Source organism: Dromiciops gliroides, chromosome 5, assembly GCF_019393635.1.
Source record: "Dromiciops gliroides isolate mDroGli1 chromosome 5, mDroGli1.pri, whole genome shotgun sequence".
Lineage (NCBI taxonomy): Eukaryota > Metazoa > Chordata > Mammalia > Microbiotheria > Microbiotheriidae > Dromiciops > Dromiciops gliroides.
The window spans coordinates 180,899,543-180,906,630 of record NC_057865.1 but is presented as its reverse complement, the minus strand read 5'-3'; positions in this window follow the sequence as shown (position 1 = coordinate 180,906,630).

Here is a 7,088-nt window from a genome sequence, read left to right as displayed (position 1 = left end):
CTCAGTCAATGAACTGGAGAGGTGGTGCAATTTTGATTTTAAATGAGTCCACTGTTAAGATCAGTCTGGATTTCTGAGCTGCTTGGAAACATTGTATATTTTATAAATGTACTGGTCTTCTGACAGAAAGCATTGTAAATACCACTGTCTCTTAAGTTAGCTTTCTGTCATTACCACTACAGTGTAATTTGATTTCCAGAGAGGTGGAGGAAAAGGTCAAATGCTACCTAGCCTTAAGTGTTTCTGTCATTGCTCAAGTGTATTTTCTGTAACAGAAACATAATTGGAATGTTTTTCTTTCCCCTAATAAATTGTAATTCTTAAAACATTGCTGCTTTAAAAAGTCTCACAAACATTATATGACCTAAGCAATTGAATAATGTAAATACACTTGTCTTACCTCTCAATAAAAAGATACTTTTATATTAAGTGGTGGTCAAGTGTATATTTATTCTAAAATTCAAAAAACAAACTAAAGGCAAGCACGATAAAGTAAACCACCTCACTTTTTAATGCACTTTCTAATGTGCTTTTTATAAAATTTATCATACACTTAGTAGCTCTACAAAATAGTAATTTACTAAATCACAGTAAATGTAAAGTAAATGGATTTTGTGAACAAAGTACCTGTATCCCAAGGGTCATTTACTTGATTTAGGTTGTCTGGTTTCTGGAAAGAGCTTCAAAGATTGATGATCTTCATTCAACTTAATAACATGCTTCTTTGGTCTCAACCCTGTATATAGAAAGTCATCCACCCTGAGTTGCATATCAGTTAGGTACAGAAGTAAGTAATCTAGATGTTTTGATTTCCCTTTCATTTCAGGCAACTGTTCTTGGCTAAACAACTCCCTTCAGCCTTGCAACTGGTATGGGGGGCAGGCGAGGAGGGGTGTGTGTGTGTGTGTGTGTGTGTGTGTGTGTGTGTGTGTGTGTGTGTGTGTGTGTTTGGTGAAAAATGATACTTCACCTAGATCTAAAGCAATTTTTCAATGTGTAGAAGTTGTAGTAACTATGCCTTCTAAGAACTAGATGGATTTGTTTTCAGGTAAGGGTGTAGTAGTCTGAGAATACCACTACTCTGTTGACAAATCCCTTCACCTACTTGGGCCTGTTTTACCAGTTATCAAATGGAAGTGTAATGGTGGGAAATGGGGTAGGGTTAGGTAGGGGTTGGGGTTCTTGGGAATTCCTCTTTAAAGAATTACACCCTCTTGCACACAAAAGTAGGTAGAATAAGGTGGTAGTTTATTTAGGAGCAAGGGAAGGGAAGGGTGGGGGAAGGGAAACCATGACAGAAATCCTTGGACTTCTCATGGGGAGACAGGCACAAAGCACATGGCTCAGAGGTACCAATCTCCTCGAACAGGAGACTGGAAGGTACTTTTATAGAGGACTGATGGGGGTGGACCATCTGCCTGTGAAAAGTTCCTTTAGTGAGGGAGAACCATCCCCCACTGGTGGTAGCTGGGGGAATTGGGTGAAGAGTGGAGGACCATCCCCCACTGGTAGTGACTAGAGGAATTCAGTAAGGGGTGGCTCTCTCTTCAGGACACAAAGGCCATAGCCACACCCAAGGGAGACCAGAATGAGGGGTGAGGGCCCCCCCAAAGAGAGATCAGCTGGTCTGAGGCCCTACCTGTGTCCCAGACTTTAAGGAAGACTAAGTCTCCTGGCTGGGCAGGGTATTGGATGCCCGAGTCATCCTGAGGTGAAGGTTTAGGCAGTGTTTGGTCCGTGTATTCCCATACGGCCTGATGCACAGACCCTAGCTGTCTGGAAAAACTGGTAATGGCATGAGTGTCTGGGTGGAGGAGGGGATCCATTACAAGGAATGGTCTACCATACATGAGTTCAAAAGGGCTTAGACCCAGCTTAGCCCTAGGAGCCATCCGTACTCTAGTCAGAGCAATGGGGAGTGCCTGGATCCAATCTATTTTTGCCTCTGTACCGATCTTAGTAAGGGTTGTTTTTATGGTTTGGTTCATGCGTTCTACCTTCCCTGAGGACTGGGGATGCCAGGCAGAGTGAAAGTGGTAAGTAATGCCTAATGCCTTTGTTATGAGTTGAGTAACTTGAAAGGTAAAGGCAGTGCCATTATCACTCTGGAGAGATTTGGGTAGACCAAATCAGGGAATAATTTCATTTAAGAGGGCTTTGGCTACCTCAGAGGCTTTCTCGGATCTACTAGGGAAAGCAGTGAATATATCCACAAAGACAAGGAGAAGATTCCTCGGTGTGCCCCAGAGAAATTCTGGGGTGCTCTGCACCCCATGACAGAAGGTTTGAACTAATTATCTCTAGAATTCACTGGACCCTACTTGGTGTACTATGCTGCATGTAGGAGTTTACTGTATATTTGCAGCTACTGAGGGCAGCCATCACAGATCGCAGTGGTTACTACAAACAGTTGCAAAATAAATGAAGGGGAATTCAGGAATGGAGGATGGGGGGGGGGGGGGTGTTAGAGGTGTCCTTTTTTGTTTGTTTGGCCTTTATGTTGTGAGACTGCTGCAGCCTACCTCACAATTCAAGATCCTCTTGATGAATTACAAATTTCTGCTTGTAGGAATAAGACTAAACGATCGATGGACCACTTCTGTTATACTCTCATGATCATGAACTCTGATCCTTATCTGATCTGTCTGTTATCATTCCAACTCTTCCTTTGTCTTGTAACCCCAAAACTTGTTCTTTGTCCTTACTGCCCTGACCCTTCAGTTCTTTCCCAGGTCATCACTGCTGCACTTATTGCACTCTTCTCCCTTCTCCATCTTGACTCCTTGGTAAAGAAATTCAACTCTACACTGTCCTCCATCCAAGTCCCTTGGCTTCTTAATGTCTTGCTGAGCTTTCCTGTCCAAGCCTTAACCTTGGATTACTTCTACTGTTTGCCTTCTCTTACATGCTACTGAACAAAGATAGAGAAGATCACCAAACTGTGCTACTTGAGTCCACTGCAAATTTGTCATGTGATTTCCACTGGATCCCTATCACAGCAAGGCAATCCTTTTATACCTCCCTACTTAACCTACTATCCTGCTCACCACAGTGGTTTTTCAAATCTTTTTATCCTTCCTCAAACTTCCCTCCCACCCTCTCAACAGAGCTTTGCCTCATATTTCACTGAAAAAACTAATGCTGTTTGCCAAGAGCCCCCTTTTCTCCCTTCCTCATCTTACTTCATTCAGGTAACTTTACTCAGATCCCACATTGAGAGGTGGTCGTCTCCTTGCCAAGGCCCTTCCTATATGCACAAGTGATCCCACTGGCCTTTTATCAACCCCAATTTCTCACATCTTCAATTTCTCCCTATCCTAATACCTACAAATATGTTCATGTCCCTCTCCTGACCCCTTAAATCCTCAAAAATCTCACTTGGTCTCTCCTTCACTAGCTAATTATGCCATACGTTTTCTGCCTTTTGCAGCTAAAATTGAGAAGTCCGTCTACAACTTTCTATAATCTTACAATCAGTCCTACTTCCTTTCCTCTCAATCTTCTTAACTCTGCAGTCTGGCTTCCACCTCATCATTCTGAAACCGCTGAAACTCATCTCTCCAAAGTTACCAATGATCTCGTAATTGCCAAATCGATTGGCCTTTTCTCATTCCATCTTTTTTTTTTTTTTTGGTGAAGCAATTGGGGTTAAGTGACTTGCCCAGGGTCACACAGCCAGTAAGTATTGTGTCTGAGGCGGGATTTGAACTCAGGTCCTCCTGACTCCAGGGCCAGTGCTCTATCCACTGTGCCATCTAGCTGCCCCCTCATTCCATCTTTTTTGACCTGTGTGCAAACTTTGACACTATTGATCCCCATATTCTCCTTGATACTTTTCTCTAGGTTTTCCCAGCACTACTGTTTCCTGGTTCTTCTGTCTTCTCAGTCTCCTTTGATTGGATCTTCATCCAAGCCAAGCCTACTAACCACGGATGTCCCCCAAGGATCTGTCCTAGGGGCCCTTCTCATCTATACAATTTCCTTTGTTGATCTCATCAGCTCTGATGTATGGACCACAAAATTGCAATCCACAACAAAGGCAACTGAGGCAGTGCTCTGAGTGTGATAAAATCAATTTATTAGAGAGACTGCTCTCCCTAAGCAATTGGATCCAAGATTATCCTCTCAGTCAAGGATTCCCTTGCTTATCAGTTGAGGGGTTTCATTACCCTTGGAAGGATGAAGTGGTATAATTCCATGATAGGTCAGGTTTAGAAGCAGGGGAACCTACATGATTGGCTAAGGGGGGGGGAAGGGCAGAGAAGAGAAGTGGAAGAACTCCCATATTTGATTATGGGAAATTTCCATCAATCATTACTACTTTCTCAGCAGCATTCTTAGGGCTTCAAACATGTCATCTCAGCACAGGCTTTCCACAGGGCAAACATCAGTGACTAATGTCCTGTAGAAAGATGATCAGGGACTTTCCACAAGCTTTATGAACCATATTTAAAGCACAGTAACTTGGAAGTGGGAGGGAGAGGAGTGGGAAGGGGCAATGCTAATACAGCAGCACAAGCTAAGCTAAATCCTTATAACAGGCCTAATACAGTATAAATCCATCCATCAACCACAAGCAATATACTCATCAATTTGGGGTAGATTAATTAATCATAACTCTTTATGGTATTAACAAATATAATTTAGTTTTACTTAATTCTCTAATATAATCACTGATACTTATTAAATCATAATTATCTGAGTGAATACTGAGAAGATTGAGTAGAGGTATCAAAATTATCTTTACAGATAGATTCAATTATCTCTATAAGCATAATTACCAGATCTATTTATCTAGCCTTAACCTCTCTCCTGACCTCTAGTTCCATGCTTATTGGTCACCTTAAACTGGCTGTCCTATAAACTTTTTTTTTTCTTGCAGGACAGTAAGGGTTAAGTGACTTGCCAAGGGCCACACAGCTAGTAAATGTCAAGTGTCTGAGGTGTTAAGGGCTAAAATTCTAGCTAAACTGTCTAAAATATCTAATGAGTGGTCGCCAATAAATTATAAGCTTTAGCAAGAGTTAGACTTTTAAGCATTTATTAAGGAGAATAAGAATTTGGTAAAGAGAGAGAAAAAGGCCTAGATTCCTATCTATTAAAGGGAGAGCACATTTCTAGCTCCGCTCTCCACCAGAGTCCAAAGGCAAGAGCGCAAGACTGAGCGCCAGTCTCTTCCTTCCTCCTCCCACTAGCCCGCGTCACTTCCTTTTCCAAAGAAAAGACTCCTGGTCTTGCCCTCAAAGACCTTCGCTTCATGGGTGGAACTCTTCTACAGTAAGTCTCCAGCAGGTGGCGTCATTCCAATCGTTACAGAGGCCTATTTTAAACTCAAGTCCTCCTGAATCCAGGTCCAGTGCTTTATCCACTGTGCCACCTAGCAGCCCCCCATCCTATAAACTTCAGAATCAACACATCCAAAACTGAATACATTATCTTTCCCTTCCTTCAATCTTCTCTTCCTAACTTTCCTATTGCTTTCAAGGACATCACCAATCTTGTCAGGTTTGCAACCTAGGTGTCATCCTAAATTCCTCTTTCTTACCCTTCATATCCAATCAGTTGCAAAATATCGTCCAATCTACCTTTGCAACATCTCTTTCATATGACTTCTCCCTTCTGACACTGACACTGCCACCACCCTAATTCAGGCTCTCAACATCTCACACTCAGACTATGTAGCCTTAGAGGTAGGTATTCCCATCTCAAATCTCCCCACTCTAGACTATCTTAGCTTTCAAAATGATCTTCCTAAAGCACCAGACTGAACATTTCACCTCCCTACCTCAACCCCACTCAAGAAAGTCCAGTGGTTCCCTATTGCTTCTAGGATTAAATATAAAATCCTCCGTTTGACTTGTAAAGCTTTTCATAACCTGACCCACTTACACCTTTATAGTCTTTTTAGACCTTACTCCCCTTCACATGGTATCAACCCTATAATACTAGTATTCCTGCTGTCTCTTACAAAGTACTCTATCTCCTAATTTTCCATGCATTTTTCTGGCTATTCCCCATATCTAAAAGCGTCTCCCTCTTCTCTTCCTCATAGTTTCTCTGGCTTCCTCCAAGTCTCAGCTAAAATCCCACCTTCTTCAAGAAGCTTTTCCTCAACTCCCTTACTGCTAGTCCCTTCCCTCTGTGATTATCTCCAATTTTTCCAGTATATAGTTTAAAATAGTTGTTTTTCTTGCTACTCCATTAGATTGTAAACTTGAGGGCAGCAACTATTTTTGCTTTTTAAATTATTATTATTCCTAGGCAGCTAGGTGGCACAGTACATAGAATGTCAGGCCTGGAGTCAGGCCTCAGGCATTCACTGGATGACCCTGGCAAGTCACTTTAACCCTGTTTGTCTCAGTTTCCATATATACAGAGAGAGAGAGAAATGTATGTATATTTATATGCATGTATAAATGTGTATATATATATATATTTGCGTGTGTATATATGTAGGTATATGTATATTGTATATGTATGTGTATATATTCATGTATTGCTAAAGGTTGGGGAAAGGGCAGGCAAGACTGCAGCTTCTGAAATGAGCTCTTTTGAACACAAGACAAAAATACATTTTGTTTTATTTGATTTTCTCTCAAAAGATTGAACAAGAAGGTAGGAAACTGAATATATTTAAATATTATATGTGTTACATTATATATTGTATCACATGTATTTCATATTATCTAACATATATGCAAATAATATATTTTAATATATATTTTTTATTTTAATTTTTAATAATACCTCAATATTAGCAATAATTTGGGACCTGATATAGTAAGTTCAAAAGCCAATAGTAATGTCAACTAAAATACAAGTCATGAATAGTCCTATTTGACCCATAACACTTTGCTTAACATTTTGGAGCCAAGATTAGATAAATTCTGTATAGGACTTACATTATGAGCTTTTCACTGTACCATATTACTGGCCATCTTCTATTTAATAATTCACAGGACTTCAGGAAAGGCACTAGCAAAAAAAAAAAATCTATGGCCTTAGAAATCTATTAAAAATGCAAAAAGTGTGGTTTATAAGCCAGTGTGTACATATATGTACACACATATAAATACATGAAATTACAT